A 19,576-nucleotide genomic window follows, 5' to 3' on the forward strand; every position below is an offset into this window, starting at 1 on the left:
CATAACACAGATTTAATGAGGACTATATGTTTTATGTGATAGATTCTTCTCTTGGTTTCTATTTAGTAATCTGTGAGCAATATTATTTCGCAATTTTCAAAAGAATTTATATATATATACAAACATTAGTTTCTAAAAGGTTTGGAATTTTGACAAATCTCAATAGTGTTCAATTATTTCACAAATCCTAAGAGAAGTCATTTGGTTTCTTGAAATACAATATCATGAATACTTTGAAGTAATTCTGTACGAAAAATTCTTTGGTTGTGTCTTATGTAGTCTAGTCGATTTTCTTCAATACATACATAAGCGTCAACAATGTACTGATGCGAAAGACGACCGCCTCTGAAAGGTAATGTGTACACGTTGCTCCTTTCATGAAGCACGTAGCTGTAGTACATGTTGATAGTAACTCGTCTCTCCCGGGTGCCCCTCGGGAACACGTAAAGAAAGATTTGGTGACCATCCACTATCGCCATATGGGAAAAGCAATGGATATTGTAAAGACATGTATGATGGATGTTGCTTGCTTATCAGTTATTCGTTTCACCCTATCATCTTTATGTCGAATAACAATGTCATATTGATGACATGTTAGGTCACCATCAGAAATAATGGCCCCAAGTTTGCTGCTGGTTGGTAGGTTGTATGAGCGAAGCCTATCAGAACCATAAAGACAAACACTAAAACCGGGCGTCTCAACAGTTGATATCAAGCGCATTGCTATTTTCAAGCGCATTGATCAACATGCGTACAGTTTCGGCATCGAGTTGAGACTGACTCTCACTACTAAAAGCATGAAGTCTATTCGAGATTTTGTTCTCAGTGTCATAAACGTACATTTGCAAGAAACGTGGTCTTTCGCCGGGAGGCGGACAAAGAGAACCTAGCCAGTGATGAATCTGGCCAGATATCTTGAAAACATAAGGACCTGAGCCTCGATTAATATTGTTATCAATCTTAGCACCAAAAGATGTCATAGAGAAAGCAGAGTTGTAAGCCCTGATGTTTGCTATAAATTCAAGACTGTTGGAATAGATGAATGATTGTAACATAAGGTTTTCTAGGAAGGGGAAGAGCAACGGTACCACCTTTGCAACACTGATTGTATATAACATTTTGACGGGAAGATTTGGATACAATTCGTTCGTCATACCATAAGAGAGCACCGCAATGGCCACAAACTTTGTCACAGTCCCCATTGTCTATATAGAAAGGTGACACAACATCCAAACGACATACAACAGCCGACCGACGGGCTGCAGTAGTAGGTGACTCACACCTGATGTTGTCAATTGCCATTGATGATGAAGTAGCGGGTGAAAGAAAAACAAATATATTGACCCTCAAATCACAATGCAACAAATGAAAGAAAATAACTTGGCAGCATACGGAACAAATGAGACAAAAAAACGTACCAATTTTATCACAAAATCATATCGCATCTACATGCCCGTCCACAATCACATGCCATACAAAAACAAAATATGAAAATACAATTACTAATCTAGGTAATACAATAACACTAAAATGAAGGTGGGACTGGTTTTGGTGATCACAGGTTTAATATATTGTGTACGCATTTAAGTTCACTTTGTGAGATTTCTTATCAGGTTGAACCAATTGGCCCATTTATAATGCTAAAGAATGACACAAATTGGCCCGCTCATAAACAAACATGTCAATTTTAACTGATGCATTTGTTAGAACTGTGAGACTAACAGATCGTTTAGCTCTACCATCATTTTCTTTAATTCACTTTACTGACATAAATTTGCATTCTCAATTTGTAACATTATTTTTAGTTGATTGGTACTTGGTATTATGTCACAATACCATGCACGCATACACCTAAAAAGAGCCACAAACTGACCATTTTGTGAAATTAACAAACTATAACTAATATGCAATACAAAAGTAAAGTTTAAAAAATAATTAGATCAAATACCGTTCTAGAGAAATAGATGTAGACATTATTAGTAGTCAGATGTGTGCTCTTATCAGAAGCCCTATTTAGCCACCTACGACCCTGACAAAAAAAAAAAAAAAGATGAGTGATTAGCTATAACAACAACAACTAAGTGGAAAGGTTAACGAAAGGAGAAGTAAAGAAAACCTAACCGTCACTGTTAATCAAACCCGGCCACAACAATGGTGGCGCAAAGAGATTAGAGACATCAACTGATTGTGGTGGAGGAGAAGAGAAAAGGAGTAGACGTAAAACATTGAACCACTCATGCGAAACGTAAAACATAAGAAACAATAACTAAGGGGGTGTTTAAGTGAGCTTTTAAAACTTGCTTATTTGCTATTTGTTTGTTGAGAAGCAAAAGACATTTGGTAAAGCAATTTCAAAAACTTCAAAATGGAGCTTTTGAAAAGTTGCTTTTGCTTTTCAAAAACCAAAAAAACAATTTTAAAAGCTCCCCCAAACACCCCCTAAGTCGATCTAGGAGCTGTGTGTTGCGACGGGCTAGTGAAACGGGAAAAAATATGCGTAAAAACATTGAATCACACATACTATAGCTTGCATTGTATGAAATTAAATTCAAATAGTTACTATATAAAAGAAAATGTAATTATCAGATGATGTAAAAAAAGTAATTATTGAAATTATTAGAATGCATCCCCCTCCCTGTTTAAATGTTCAAGTTCCGTAACTGATTGAGGAGGGGGGGGGGGGGGGTTCATGATTAAATATGATTGCAATATCAATATAAGCGAAAACCCGATCAAGAGAAAAGTAAAATCCCATCAATTGTTCAAGTGAAAACTAAATCAAGAATTCAAGACGAAAACTTCACCAAGAGTATGAAAAAGCGAAAACTAATTAAAGTTTTTGCATAACTAGCTAGAATATTGATGGTTGGTTAATTTGATATTGTTTAGTTCGTTTATTTCTTAGTTTTAATTGTTTATTATAGGAACTTCGATACTTCATACATGTATTATTGTATTTCAGGTCACAAGCGTTAAAGTACTTAAATTGAACCTGTTGATGCATGTATTGAAGACCCGAGATGTCCAGCACGCAAAACGAGAAGACAAATGAAGTTTGCTGGTGACATGTCGCATCGCGTATCGCGATGGGTGTTTAATGAAGATTTGACCAAAAGGTTTATCGCGATACGCGATGGACCAGTGAAGGCCCCATCACGTATCGCGATGGGGTGTGCAGACGGGCTGTTAGAGTTTATATGAATTTTTCATCATAAACGACCCTAACTTGAGTTAAAACCGCTTCAAACCGACTCATACACACGGACTGATTTGGACATATTTTTTTTTTCCAAATGCAAATCAGATATGGCATGATAATTACTTCCTGCCCCTACCTCATTTTAGCACGGTCACCACACCACACCACACCACACCACACCACACCTCACCTCACCTCACCTCACCTCACCTCACCCTAGATCTAGCACTAATCTCCACTACCTTACACCCAATGGACAAAACACGTACTTCAAGTCCAATCTACACTCGCAAATGGACCCACCGAACCAACCACCACAACCACTACATCTCCGGCACGGTATCACCACAATTTTCGTCTTCAAACTCCGGTATCTCAAACATCAAACGGAATCAAAATGTAGCCGCCAAAGCCGCGGCGCAGCGGCTCGCGCAGGTCATGGCGGCTAAGCCGACTCACATTGACAACGACGATGATGATGAGGATTTGGAGTTTCGGTTTGCGCCACCGGCGAGTAACCGGAGACCGCCGGTTAATAATAATAATAATAATAATAGAGTTGCGAATGTTAATGCTGCGGTTACTAGGCCTTCGGTTACGAGTAATAATAATAATAAGAATGCTGGATCTACTTTGACTGATTTAGTGATTGTTGACCTAGAGTTATTATTAGCTGTATTAGTTTGTTATATAATTAGTGAATAATATTGACCGATTTAGGCCTCCGATTAATGCTAATAGAACTACAACTGCCAATGCTGCCGGTGCCGGTGCCGGTGCCGGTGGTTACTAGGCTGTTAATTATAATGATAATAATAATAGTAATAGTAATGGTAATGGTAATAGTGATGGTAATAAGATTGCTGGATCTACTTTGCCTATGGTAAGTTTAATTTTATTATATATGTTTAATTTAGGTTTTAGTAGACTGATTTAGTGATTGTTGACCTAGAGGTGTTATTAGCTGCATTTGTTTGTTATGTAATTACTAGTGAATGATATTATAATGTTAGTAAAACTGCAAATGTTAATGCTGTTGGTGCCGGTGTCGGTGTTGCTACTAGGCCGCCAGTTACGTCTGGAATGCATAGTAATAATAATGGAATCATAAGATCACTGTGTTTACTTTGCCTACGGTACGTTTATCTGATTTTTTATGTTGATATTAGGTTTTTGTTGACCGATTTAGTGATTGTTGACCTAGAGTTATTAGCTGTGTTTGTTTGTTATGTAATTACTAGTGAACAATATTATAATATGATGTGATTGTTGTTTGACTAGTACTGAATTGGTTTTAGTTGACTGCTTTAGTGTTTGTTGCCCTAGAGTTATCAGCTGCATTCATTTGTTACACAATTAGTGAATAATGTGATGTGATTGTTGTTTAGTTAGTGTTGGATTGGAATATAATATATGAATCTGACAGTCTATGCTACAGATAGTGTGATGTTTAAGTTAATATTAGGTCAAATCTTAGCCAGATAGTGTGATGTTTAAGTTACTTGATGATTTTTATGTTGATTTTAGCTTCTATTTGACTGATTTAGTGATTGCTGCCCTAGAGGTATCAGTTGCATTCATTTGTTACATAATTAGTGAATAATATGATGTAATTGCTGTTTGATTAGTGTTGAATTGGATCCTATGGTAATTTTACTTGATTTTTTGTGTTGGTTTTAGGTTTTAGTTGACTGATTTAGTGATTGTTGCGCTAGAGTTATCAGATGCATTCATTTGTTACGCAATTAGTGAATAATGTGATGTGATTGTTGTTTTATTTCTGTTGAATCCCTTAGGCTTACGATAATTTTACTTGATTTTGTATGTTGATTTTAGGTTTTAGTTAACTGATTTAGTGTACGCTAGAATTATTAGCTGTATTCATTTGTTACAGAATTAGTGAATATTAATGAATGATGTTATAATATGAGGTGATTGTTTAATTAGTGTTGAATTGGAATCTATTAGATGAAATTGACAGTGTATGCTACAGATAGTGTGATGTTTAAGTTAATAACTTAATATTAGTTCACATTTTAGCTAGATAGTGTGATGTTTAAGTTTCTTGATTGTTATGTTGATTTTAGCTTTTAGTTGACTGATTTAGTGATTGCTTCCCTGGAGTTATCAGCTGATTTTGTTTGTGACATAATTAGTGAATATTATGATGTGATTGTTGTTTTATCAGTGTTGAATTCCTTTACCTACGGTCATATTATTTGATTTTTTATGTTGATTTTAGGTTTTAGTGGACTGATTTAGTGTTTGCTGCCCTAGAGTTATCAGCTGTATTCATTTCTTATACAACTAGTGAATAATGTGATGTGATTGTTGTTTAATTAGTGTTGAATTAGAATATATATTAACTTAAACATCACACTATCTGTAGCCTACAGATAGTGTGATGTTTAAGTTAATATTAGTATGCTACACATAGTGTGATGTTTAAGTTAATAATAAGTCAATTTTTAGCCTGTTGGAAATTGGAATGTTATCCTGCTTGAGTAACAAACAATACTGTATGTTTTGGTCTGGTTAGCTAGCTAGGCCTTCTGTTACATCTGTTACTAATAGATGATAAGAGCGTTGGATCTCTTTTACCTATGGTGATTTTACTTAAATTTGATTTTAGCTTCTAGTTGACTGATTTAGTTTTTGTTGTCCTAGAGCTATTAGCTGCATTCATTTGTTAAATAGTTAGTGAATAATAAAATATCTTAATATAAGATGATGTGATTATTTTTTAATTAGTGTTGAATTGGAATCAATTAGATGAATCTGTAACTCCATGCTACAAATAACGTGACCTGTAAGTTAATCTTTGTGAGTAATTGTACTGTAATTAGTGATAAATTGGAATCTATGAGATGAATATAACAGTCTATGCTACAAATAATGTGACCTGTAAGTTAATATTAGTGAATAATATGCTGCAATTGTTGTGTAATTAGTGTTGAATTGGATTCTATCAGATGAGTCTAACAGTATATGCTACTAATAATGTGACCTGTAAGTTAATTTTAGTGAATAATAAGCTGCAATTGTTGTGTAATTATTGTTGAATTTGATCCTGTTAGGTGAATCTAACAGTCTATGCTACAAATGATGTGCACTTCAAGTTAACATTAGGTCAAGTTTTAGCCAGTTGAAAATTGGAATGCTATACTGCTTAATTAATAAGCATAACATGCTGAATACTGTATGTTTTGTTTTGGTTTGCTAGCTAGGACCAGATCAGAAGAAACTCAGCCATCGCGTATTACATCTGCATTATCTGGAGTGCCATCTAAATCAAATTGCATGCTGCCACCAAGCAAAACATCTTTGAGAACCCCAATGGCTGTTCCACCAATTGATCCTCCAACCAAGAAACAGCCAACCAAAAGGTTGTATCAGTTAACAATTAGGATCTTCATGGCTTTTGTCTTTCAAGTGTTCATGATATTTAAAATCATGTGACCTGTTTGTATTTTGGCATAAATTGCAGATTCCCGATGGAACTGGGAGAAAATAACTTGAAACTTGCAGATGGGAAAGAGGCTTCTGCGCTTCGTGATGAAGTATGTAAAAATATCTCGAGTGTTACATGTTACAGATGTCAAAATATGATGTGAGTTTAACTTTTGCAATTTCATGCAGCTTGATATGCTACAAGAAGAGAATGAGAATGCCCTTGAGAAGGTGAATTTGTAATCTATGCATATACTTTTATAATTGTGGTATCCTTGGTTTATATAATCTTCATTAATCAATCTACTGGTGCAGCTTAGGTCTGCTGAAGAAAGTTGTCAAGATGCAGAGAAAAGGGTTAAGGAGCTTGAGAAGCAGGTCATATACTTTTTATCATCTCTTATACATTGGTGTCTAAAATTGTACAAAACTGAAAAAGAAGGAATGACAGTATATAAAAAGGCACCTTAATTCCTGACAATTATGTTCTATAATTGCTTTTGTATGTTCAACATATGTACGTGTGTAGGTGTATATGTTTAACATGTTAACATAAGTACTCATTAAAATTTATTTTCATTCAGGTCGCTTCTCTTGGCGAAGGAATATCTTTGGAAGCAAAATTGTTAAGCAGGTTAAATTTTAATTTTAATTTCATTTCTTGTTGCCTTTTTCAAAATATATTTCATGTCTAACATTTGAATTTCTAATGTGTTGCAGGAAGGAAGCTGCATTGCGCCAAAGAGAGGTTGCTTAAATTATTAAATGACTCTTATTTTGGTATTTTGTTTTCTCATTCTATGTTCATGAAGAGTTGAGTCTCCATGCCTTTTTCCGTTAAATGTCATTGGCTTCTAACAGTCAAATATATTTTGCTTCTTGTTATTGATTTATCTAGAAGACATAAATACTTATACTTTGTGATAGGCTGCACTTAAAGAGGCCAAAAAAGCCAAAGATGGAGTAAATGAAGAAGTTTCCTCACTTCGGACAGAAGTCAAGGTGAATCATTCTTGCCACTGTTCTGATCTTGTGAAATGTGGTATAGTAGTATATGCATGACATTTAAACGTATGTTATCAACATACAATTAAACAATCTACGTGTCTCATTGTGTGATTTTAAATGTCGACTTCATGGACCCTTTATATAATTATGTCTCTTTCAGTACAATCACTACACATTTAGACAACATTTTTACAATACAGTCAAACATCATTGGCATTTCATAATTCTTGCATTCTTAGCTAGTTTTTGGTATAGTTGATCTCCATTGCCATGTCCATAACCCATTGAGGGATATGCGGACTTTCTTAGTTTAAATGCATAAAACCTCCTAATCAATTTACGAGCTATTATTTAATTAAAAATTTTGAAAGTTTAAGCAAGAAAGTGTTCTTGGTCAACCCGTTCATATTTCCACCTCTAGAGTTAATCTATGCTGTTTATATATGTAGCTTAATTAACGCTTTTTGTATGAAACAGAAAGCAAAAGAAGAGGCTGTCGCTGTTGTTGACCAACTTCAAGGAATCGAGTTGGAAGTCAAAGCTTTTCACTCGATGACACAGAGAATGGTTTTAACTCAAAGTGAGATGGTATGCAATTTTAAAGTCATCCTATCTTTCCATTATGTTTGTTTACCATTATACATATATATTCCAATATTGTAGGAGAAAGTAGTACTTAAACGGTGTTGGCTTGCACGATACTGGGGTCTGGCTGTACGTCATGGTAAGTTAAAAGTTAAAACAACACAATTGTTTTGCATAAACATTTTTTCTTTCTGCTCTGTTTTGACGTTGATTTGCAATTTGTTTTCTAGGTATTTGTGCTGATGTGGCCGTGTCTGAACATAAACATTGGTCATCTTTAGCACCTCTTCCCTTCGAAGTTGTGGTTTCATCTGGGCAAAAGGCAAAAGAAGAATGCTGGAAACAAGGCTAGTAATTTCTTTTCAAAAACGGGCAGGTCGGGTAACGGGTCAAAAATGGCCGGGCCAGGATAGATCATAGTTGTCAATGGCAGTGATAGCGGGCGCTATAGCGCGCTATGTAGTGATGCGAGTATGCGACTATAGGCCGCTATATTATAAATATCGTTCATTTAGCGTGATTATGGCGGTATTTAGTTTTTTTTTCCATTTTTATTCTATTTTTTAATATAAAAACATGTAGAAACCTATGTTTTAGGCTTGTTTATCGACCAAACAGCTGCACCTTCCACAAGTTCCACCGTAAAAGCTTATTTTGTGAATACAAACCCTAATTATTTGCTTAAAACTTTTCTACTCCTTTATCGCTAAATATGAAATAGCGGTCGCTATCTACCTCTTAGCGTATAGGTGACTCCTCGCTATTTACCGCTATTCGCTATTGACAACTATGGGATAGGTTGACCCGCAAATACTTTTTAGTACATTAGAATTGGACTTTGGTTGACTTTCGACCCATTTGACCCGTTCCCTTTAAGCTAACTCTTTATTTTGACCATTTAACTAATTTGAGATAAAAACATAACACAAATCGTTTGATTCATAACGGGCCAATAATTAAACATGTGACCGGAATCAGGAAAATAGGAGTAAGCTTGTGCAGGACTTGAATGATTTAACAAGCGAAGGGAATATCGAGAGCATGCTTACAGTTGAAATGGGTTTAAAAGAGCTTGCATGCTTAAAGGTGAGTGGGGACTATTTTCATAACTTTTAAACTTCAGGGACTAAATCCGACATTGGACCAACCACGGGGACCATCCGTGTAAATTTCTTAATGTCTTTTTACAGGTTGAAGAAGGGATTGTGCAGGTACTGGCCCAACAGAGACGTACGAACCTGGCCCGACATAGTTTGTCAGGTAAATTGCTATAACATAAATGCAAGCCTGCTATAAATCATACTATTTATTACTCCCTCCGTCCCGGTCAAAGTGTCTTAGTTTGAAAAATACAAAGTTTAAGGTAGATTAAATTATTGTTTTCTTTGCTTACCAAATGACAATAATGCCCTTAATAATTGGGTCCATCATCATTGTTTATTAATGTTAGTTGTGTGTGTTTAAGGGTAAACTTGGAAATTGGCTAATAATTTTGAAAGTGGACATTTGTAATGGGACAAATAAAAAAGGAAATGTTGACACTTTTAATGAGACAGAGGGAGTATTTTTTACTTTTATCGTCTATCTTTATGATTATGAAGTTTTTACTCTATATGTGTATTGATTCTTAATTTCTTATCAAGATCTAATGAATTTTGCTATATGCAGATGTTAAGTCTTCAGGTGACCCGAAGTTTATGGAAGCATTCGGTAAGTTGCATCTAATTTGATATTGTTCAAGTTAAATACATATACACATTTACATTTATGATATATGTATATGTTGAAATGTGTGGCAGATGATATGTGTATTTGTTGCAGAATTGAGCCCCGAGGAGTCTGAAGATGTTCTTTTCAACGAGGTATGAGTTCTGGTTTTTTAACTCCACACCTGGGCCTGTAAACGAACCGAATGAACTCGAACTGAGCATGTTCGTGTTTGTTCGTTTAACTTTAAATGAACAAACGATCAAACACAGACAACTAAACGAATGGGGTTTTCTTGTTTGTGTTCGTTAGTTAAAAAAATGAGCATGTTTGTGTTCGTTTATGTTCGTTCGCTGATGGTATTAATGCACGATTCACAATGAACATAATCGACCATAGACGAACGAACAGCTATAACCAGTTGAAAGTAACGTGAAGAACAATGTGTTGGCCTAAAGTTTAAATGAATATATTAATCAACTTAAAACAAATGTAAACTAACGGACATAAATGAAGTTTATGAACAAACGTAGCGGTTCAAAATCTGAACTGTTCGCAGATTGTTCAGTTTGCTTACAGGTTTATCCAGACCTCTTCTCTGTCTCCTTTTGTTTTTATTTTTGTTTCTTTTTTTCTTTTATAATTATTGATTTGAATGTTATTACAGGCATGGCTTACTTATTTTTGGAGTAGAGCAAAAAGACTTGGTATAGAGGAAGAAACCTCAAAGGAACGACTTGAATTTTGGATGAGCCGAAGTGCACATTCACCAAATTCACATGATGCTGTTGATGGTATTTTCCGATAAGCGTTTACCATTAACATTTTATTAATCAATTATAGAAACTGTAATGAAAAAATGATGACGTGTGAGTAAATGACTTTGCAGTTGAGCAAGGGTTAATGGAGCTACAAAAAATGGGCATCGAGCATCGCCTTTGGGAAGCATCAAGGCAAGTAAGTTGATCCCCGACATGTTTTCCACTTTATGAGTTGACTGCACGGTTCAGTCGTTTAACATCACTGTTTTATCTGTATGTTATGTTCTTATAAATTTGGCAATTTTATATATGTCATAATATAGTAAGAAGAGGGTTATGTATTTCAGTTGATATATATGTTCATAACTTTATACAATCATTGATGTTACTACAACCATGTTTAATTATACTATTATTTTATAAAACATTAAGTGGAAAAAAAAATACAAAATGTAAAAAATTTAATTATTTAATCTTGTTTAATTCCAACGAGTTATGTGAAACTACAACAGGAGGTTGAACCTCCATTTTTAAGCAGTTAAACTCAGTGCAAATATCGGTTTTGAATGCATCACCGACATGTTCATTTCTCTTTTCTTTAAATGTCCATTCGGCTCAGTTTCGGCATTAATCCGGCCAAGTGATCCTGAAACTCTTGCCGGCGATGTAGGTTTCAACCTGCACAAGTGTACAAAGGCTAAATTCGAAAATAACACAAGTTGATTTTGAATACTTTTCGAGCTTGTGGTCTAGTAACATGAGTTTTGGCTTGACTACACTTATGAGTACATGTTATATAGTACAAATAAGTTAAAATTTGGCACGAAAACGAACGTGCACTCAATCTGGCAACTGTACTTTAGAAGCTGAGGTCTATGCTCTGTGCGGCCACTACATTTTCGAAGCAACATATAAACGAAGTCTTTTAAGTTTTCCGGTTTACCAAGTATTTGTCTAGTTATATACTAATCATATCTATAAGGTATTCAAATGTAATATTATTCTGTATATATATTGGCCCCGTGTAATCCTATAAAAAGTAAACAGAATAATATTGCACTGGAATATCTTTTAGATATGATAAGTATATAACTAGTCGGCAATTAAGACTTGCAGAAAGTAAGAAACCGAAGAAAAACAAGAAGTTTACCTATAGCTCGGAAGTGACATCTTAATCGTCGGGCCAAAAGTCACCCACTTCAATGGATTCATCTTCAAACCATAATATTACCATGATCATATTACATAAACAATACTAGTAAAAAACACCTTGAGTAAGATGTCAATCAACATACTAGGAGACTCGTGTTGATTATCATAGAGGCTTGTTGTCATAGGACCGTTGACTAAAGTTACGTGAATCGTTTGGCTCGCTTTCGAAAAAGTGGCAACTTGACTTAGAAGACTGAATTCCTGAGAATATTTACATGTGTTTACAATCAATCGTCGGAATGCTAATAGTCATTTAAAACATATCAAATTCGGGTTGATCATACGTTTAAGTACCTTTCTTCCATGCGTGCACGCGTTATAATTGTTGACATAAACACTTGCTGCCCATCTAAAACTCATGCAAACAACATAACTTAATGAAGTATACATAACCACTTATTTAAGTTTAGAGTCAAGTGATTAAAACACATTGATTATTGGTGTTTTTAAGTGAGTATTAACTTACGCATGAGACGTTGGCATAGGCGGGTTACGGACGATTCCTGCGATCGTTACAAGCTGAATAAAACATGGTAATTTTTTTTCAATTAATTATAGATTAAGTTGGATAATTTGATAGTTAAATGAAGAAATTAATTAACCTCATCAAAGGGTCCAAATGGGCTCTCATTGTAGTTTGCAAGAAAAAACCCTCCCAAAGTATACCTTCTTCAATGTGTGTGCGCGTGCGTGTATTTGCATTAAAATAATATTTAAATATAAAAACCATTTTAAATGTTTTTATAATTTGAAAAAATAAAATAATACCCAAAAGTTTCAACTAATTTGAAATCTTTAGGAATGATAGCTCTAGCAATATCTGCCTTCACTAGATGAAACTGGTACACAACACTGCGAGGAAAGTTTCACAAATTATCAGTTAGTCGCTAGCTATTACTGTATTTGATTTTATTGCTATATATATATATATAATATAAAAACCATTTTAAATGTTTTTATAATTTGAAAAAATAAAATAATACCCAAAAGTTTCAACTAATTTGAAATCTTTAGGAATGATAGCTCTAGCAATATCTGCCTTCACTAGATGAAACTGGTACACAACACTGCGAGGAAAGTTTCACAAATTATCAGTTAGTCGCTAGCTATTACTGTATTTGATTTTATTGCTATATATATATATATATATATATAGCAAGGTTAAAATAAGAAGTCAATTTTTTTCTTAAAAATGTAAGAAGAGATTTGGACCATTGGATTTAATAAAATACATAGGGGTAAGATTGTCTATAGGTTTTTTTATTATTTTTGGAAATTAAAACTATTAGTTATTATAATTCCTATTTCCCCTCTTCAATATTCCAATTTCTGCTATTATTGGAGAATTATTAGTTATTATAATTATTGGTGTGTTTATGCTATTATTGTGATTTTATTATTGGTGTTATGTCAAGAACAATATTTTTGGTGTTCATTATTGGTGTGTTTTTTGTGTTTATAGTTGATGTTTTAGTATGATGTTTATTGTGTTTTTGTACATCATGTTCAACACAGTGCGTTTTTGTTCTTGATGTTCTTGGTGTTGTGTTTTAAATTTCGATGAGAATTATTATGATGTTATTGGTGTTTTGTTTTAATTTTAGATTTAAAATATGATAATCATAGATATAATATAGTGTGTTTTTGTTCTTGATGTTCTTGGTGTTTTTTTGTAAATTTGGACTAAACTTTGGTGTTATGTTTTATAACACACTGTAATTCAGCAAGGTTTTACGTTATGTTTTTTTGATGTTCTAGTGTGTTTTTCTGGTAATTCAACAAGGTTTATTTATAGTATGTATTCATGTTAAATTTGGATAAAAATATGATAATTAAATATTTAATAAATATTTTCATATATAATATTACACATGAGACGATTATGCCCTTTAACACATCTTTATATGCCTTCAAAATAAAGCACACCCTCAATTATCTAATCTTTCCATCTTAACCGTTGATTGATAAGATCCAATGCTCCAGATTTCTTCCTATACTTTTTAGACACTCTCATCTTTTTAGAATAACCCCTCCCTATATTATATAAAAAGATGAGAGTGTCTAAAAAGTGTAGGAAGAAATCTGAAGCATTGGATCTTATCAATCAACGGTTAAGATGGAAATATTAGATAATTGAGGGTGTGCTTTATTTTGAAGGCATATAAAGATATGTTAAAGGGCATAATCGTCTCATGTGTTATATTATATATAGAAATAATTAATAAAGCTTTAATTATCATATTTTCATTCAAATTAAAAACTAATACAAAGAACATTAATGAACTATATCATGAACACCAATAATTAGCACAGTAACATGAATACACACTATATATGAACCTTGCTGAATTAACAGAAAAACACACTAGAACATCAAGAACACATAACATAAAACCTTGCTGAATTACAGTGTGTTATAAAACATAACACCAAATTTTAGTCCAAATTCTAAAAAAACACCAAGAACAAAAATACACTATATTATATCTATGATTATCATATTTTAGTCTTTAATATAAAATTAAAACAAAACACCAAGAACATCATAATCTATTTTACAACGCGTTTTAAACACAACAATTATCATCGAAATTTAAAACACAACACCAAGAACATCAAGAACAAAAACACACTATGTTGAACATGATGAACAAAAACACAATAAACATCATACTAAAACATCAACTATAAACACTAAAAGCACTACCACAATAAGTGTGACAATCGTCAATTTCAGGTTAACTCCGTTAACTCAACTCCGTCAATTCAAACTTAAAGATCATTGAATCTATAACGCACACCTCATTACATTTAAACTAGGGTTTAAATGACGCTTAACACTTACTACATGTGTAGTCTTTTGGGAATTGCACCGAAACGCAAACGAGTTGACGCAAACGATTGGTGAATAAACGAAAAACGTCAAAACAATAATTATGTGATAATTATGTGTTAGACTTATGTGTTATGTGATAACATTGTATAAACGTTAACTCAATGTGCTAGAACTAGTTATTTAAGCTAGAAAAGTAACATTTGGAAGTTGAGGGACTAAAGTGTAACATGTTATTATAAATAATAACATAAACCTAAAACCCTAACACTCTTTCTCTCCCTCCCAAACCCGACGGCAGCCTCTAGACCCCCCCCCTTGCGATCGGCCCTCATACACACACATACAAGCAATCTTTCAAGCTTTTGATTGAAGATTAAGGTGCTAGGAAGGTATAAACGACTATCCTTTGCATCCTTTATACTTAATTTCAATTTTTAATGGGTTAATTAAAAATCCTAGGGCCGATTTTTGTATATAAGTTGTGTTCATATGTTTTGTTTGATTTGATGATGTATTGATGATGATTTGATAACTAGTATTGATATTATTACATGTTAATTGTTGTGTCTTTGAGTTTGAGATCAAATAAAACCCTAACCATGTATGTATGGTGAAATTGATATGCATGGATTGTGGTTATAGTGTCTAGAATGTTATATGAATGATTTGTGGTCCATAGATAGTTAATATGTTGAGTTTGGATGCAAACAGTTTCTGGACAGATTGTGTTGTTGATGTTCAATTGACTGTAACGGGGTGTAAATGTGAAAATTGGTTGAGATAATTGATACTACAGTAAACTAGGTTGAGTCTAGTTTCTAAAGAATATAAATTTGCAATTTTTGGACGTGTAAAAGTTAACCTTTATGATTTTACAAAAACGTTGTGCAAAGCTGAGTTGTTGGGCCTGCTGTTAGGTTGTTTTGTAAATGTTATATCTCATGAACTACGAGACCAATTGGGTTGGTTCCACTTCTGGAAGTTGACTTGTTGAGTTAGGAACCTAACCCAAGTGGTCTTGCATTTGTTGGATTTTTCGTTTAACGGAAATTTCAAATAACATTCTGTTGCGCATGAATTTGACTGTTATGAGTTTGCTGTAATGTTTTGATCATTGTGAGAAACATATGTGGAATAAAAATAAAATAAAATATGTTCTGAAAACCTAATAAATGTATGCTTTTGTGATGATTTTTGGTAAATTAATTGAGATGCTATGATCGGTGGAATAGACTAGTTTACAAGTAGATTTCTGTTATTAAGAAACTAGTTGCTGAATTTTGTAAAAGTTGCATGAAACATGGTGGTTGTTAATTAATTATCGTGTTTTGACCAAATTGCCCTTGCAGGGGATAATTGGTAACTAATTGTCGTATTTTGACCAAAATTCCCTTACGGGGAATAATTGCTAGTTAATTGTTATGTGTTGACCAAATTGCCCTTACGGGGAGTAATTGCTAGTGATGTACATTATTAATACATGACACGTAAATAATTGCTCACACATGCAATGTATCACAGATGTACTTGTTAAAGTCACACACGATTCACAAACGAAACACGAAACACATTGTGTGCATAGGTATTATGTGCCGGGTCTAGAGACTCGATAATAGTTCCGACACTTAGAAAAATCTCTTTGTTGTTTTAGAACGCTAGAGAGAGTTTTTCTGTGACGCGCATCCTTTGGTGATTTATTTTGGGAATTCTTCGCAAACAGTGAGTTTCACTTACCCCTTTTAAACTGTTTTAAACGCTTTTCACTTGGGGGAGATAACATACTCCGATAAACGCATTTAAGATTTTGTTAGTAAATTATATATCACTTGTAAAGGCTAAGTGGCAAACGAAACAATTGAAGTCCTACACATCGAACCGGTTAATATTTGGAATAGCGAGTCACTGTTGAGTAGTACTACTGGGTTTGACAAACCCCACCCAACGCTAAACTCGACTGGAGGTCGAGCGGGTGTAGTTTTGGCTAACACGTACCATGGTCTGGATGACCTGGTGACAAGGCACTTGATAAACAGTCAGCTTCGGTGTCGAACACTTAGTAATACTTGTTGTATAGGCTAGCTACCTATCGATATATAATTGATTTAACACTATCTGGTAACGCAAAACGCTGAACGCAAAACGCTGAACGCAAAACGCTAAACACTTTATTTTATTTAAACTTGCGAACTCACCAACCTTGTGTTGACACTTTTAGTATGTTATTCTCAGGTAGCCGATGCGAGCAGCGCGGTATAGGATCATGCATGGTTTTTGAACATTCTGATATGCAAACATGTTTTAACTATTGTTACTTGGGTTTTTAAGTCGTCCTGCGTGACGCAACTTTTGTCTTGTGGTTTTTTTACGCTTTCGCACTTAATTTCATTTAAACGTTTTTATGGTTTGATTCATCACCACTGCTAAAAAACATGACGTGGCACCGCCACCCTCATCGTCTCCGGACGCCGCCTTCTCATCACCGCGATTCTCGACGATCCGGTCAACCAATTCTTTACCCATATAAACATGGACATCATAATCCTTGGCGGAAGAACCTATCAAAAAATAAAACAATTCTAACCTGAAATTGAGTTGTGGAGCCTTGGAATTCCCTTAATTGGTCAAAATAAAATAGAATTTAAGATATAGAGATAACATGTAGCTGTTGGTTTGATTAGGCCGTAGGTTCTTTTTTTAATTTGTTTTTGAGACAAATTGGGACATGGAAAGGAAAAAAATAAGTATTATAATAACTACTAATTCTGATTTTCAAAAATAATAAAAACCTATGGACAATCATATCCATATGTGTTATGTTTGATCCAAGGGTCTATATCATTTCCTACACTTCTTAGGAAAAATTGTCTTTTTATTTTAACCTTGCTATATATATATATATATATATATATATATATATATATATATATATATATATATATATATATATATATATATATGGTGACGTGGCAGATTTGTAGCCCCCTCCACTATTACACCCCAAAAATAAAAACCCACCATTTTGCCGTCTGAGCGTCACATGACGCAAAACGCCCCATTTTGTAGCCCTTCACTAAGCATTGCCTAACCATTTAACTTGATTTAAAGGAACAGAGAAAAAAAAGTCTCGCTAATAAAGTCAGTGAATAAGTAGTTATAAGGCCCCGTTACCGGCGCCTCACATTTGGATGTTGGATTTACTCATTCACATAGTTCTAATTATCAGAGTTAATAAAAATATTCGCGGAATAATAAAACATTCATAGAACATTACACATTAATCCATAACTTGTCTTATCAAACATATTGTCTTTCAAATCAAAACATAAATTATAAAACGACTTGAGTCTTTGGATGTCAGTCTCTTATCCATTACCACGTGTTCCCCTTAAGTGAGCTGCCTCATTCTACTCACCTGCGTGCATACTAAAAGTCAGCTACGCTGAGTGAGTTCTAGTTAATCAGGTAACATACAATACGTCCATACACATTCCTACATACGCACCCGAAGGTACATATACCTACGTAGTTCTTTACCTTCATTCGTGCGTTCATACTATTATACCTTCCTTCTTCCTTGTACACATACATATTTACATATACCTCGTCCTAAAATATTCGCAAATATTATTAGGGTCTGTTCCCTACATTCGCGGATATTATTAGGGTCCGTTCCCTACATTCGTGGATATTATTAGGGTCCGTTCCCTACATTCGCGAATATTATTAGGGTCCGTTCCATATATTCGCGGATATTATTAGGGTTCGTTCCCTCTTTAACCATACCTTCCATTCCTTTCTCTACATTCATAATTAATACTTCCATACGTACATACATCATTTGTATATCATATATATATATATCAATCATATCTTTAAACAATTCCTTGACGATACATGCAATATCCGAAGATCGTTCATGCATCATCAAGCATTCATTCATACATAAATCATATAAAGCATACACTTACCACTTAAGGTAAGTGTATTAACAATTCACATGGAGTATGCACACAACCCCGAAAACATAACAAGGAAGTGGGGCTAGAAACTCACATGGATCCTGTTGCGTTCACCGTTAATTGTTATCCCCTTCTTTAATTGTGCACGACTAACTGTTAAATATGCATTTGTTAATTAACCGTATATTTATCTAAGCTGGTATTTTAATTAACCAATACTTTTCTAAGTTGGGTTTTTTTAGTTAGATGGGTTATGGGCTTAAAGCTTGCGGGTTTAGTTAGGTCAGGCCCATCTGTCCATTAAGGCACTTAGGCCCAACTAGGGTCAGGCCCAAACAAAAACTGGGTCAGCCGAGAACTCTTGGCAGAGAACCCCTGTTTGACCAAAAACCCATGTTGACCAAAAACTCATACTTGACCGAAAACCATATCTGACCGAGAACTCTCGTTTTGACTGAGAACCTCGTTTTGGCCGAGAATCTCGTTTTGGACGAGAACCTGGTCACCGAGAACCCTGGTCAACCGAGAATTCTCTTTGACCGAGAACTCGTATTGACCGAGTTCTTGCGTTGACCGAGAACCCCAGACGGAGGCTCAGGTCATCGAGACCCCTGGTCTGATGATTTCAGCTCAGGTTCCTACCTTTAATCCCATTCTATAACAGCTAAACGGTCCATGATTATACTTTTAACCATCTATAACCCAATCTCCTTAACCGTTTTTAATTCGTTATCAACCCATTAACCCCACGGCTTCAAGATCTAACTCGTTCTAGTCATAAAGTTTAAACCTTTATAGTGTTAAAACGTTCTAGCTAGATCTAGGGTTTCCTTTATGAACCGTATATAGCCATGAGTTC

At 34.3% G+C, this 19,576-nt stretch overlaps 2 pseudogenes across 2 annotated transcripts; one reads left to right on the forward strand and one right to left on the reverse strand.

Annotated features, from left to right (window-relative positions):
- The first annotated feature begins 3,451 nt into the window (after nt 1-3,451).
- On the forward strand, nt 3,452-11,098 carry LOC143595913 (coiled-coil domain-containing protein SCD2-like; annotated as a pseudogene). Its single transcript, XR_013146613.1, has 18 exons — nt 3,452-3,820; nt 4,059-4,086; nt 6,423-6,585; nt 6,687-6,759; nt 6,839-6,880; nt 6,965-7,027; nt 7,234-7,283; nt 7,370-7,397; nt 7,577-7,651; nt 8,135-8,245; nt 8,321-8,381; nt 8,473-8,618; nt 9,221-9,328; nt 9,433-9,502; nt 9,911-9,952; nt 10,064-10,104; nt 10,617-10,743; nt 10,839-11,098. The product of XR_013146613.1 is annotated as a coiled-coil domain-containing protein SCD2-like (transcript).
- A 77-nt stretch (nt 11,099-11,175) lies between these two features.
- Nucleotides 11,176-18,346, reverse strand: LOC143595909 (protein NEOXANTHIN-DEFICIENT 1-like; annotated as a pseudogene). The gene is made up of 10 exons (XR_013146610.1): nt 18,277-18,346; nt 17,193-17,313; nt 12,906-12,989; nt 12,525-12,588; nt 12,389-12,441; nt 12,217-12,271; nt 11,980-12,123; nt 11,861-11,922; nt 11,545-11,601; nt 11,176-11,388 (listed from the first exon to the last, which is right to left on the reverse strand). The product of XR_013146610.1 is annotated as a protein NEOXANTHIN-DEFICIENT 1-like (transcript).
- Between the last annotated feature and the right edge of the window lie 1,230 nt (nt 18,347-19,576).

Source organism: Bidens hawaiensis, unplaced genomic scaffold (assembly GCF_021521415.1).
Source record: "Bidens hawaiensis isolate Kalapana, Puna unplaced genomic scaffold, B.hawaiensis_p1.1 tig00045662_1, whole genome shotgun sequence".
Taxonomy (NCBI): domain Eukaryota; kingdom Viridiplantae; phylum Streptophyta; class Magnoliopsida; order Asterales; family Asteraceae; genus Bidens; species Bidens hawaiensis.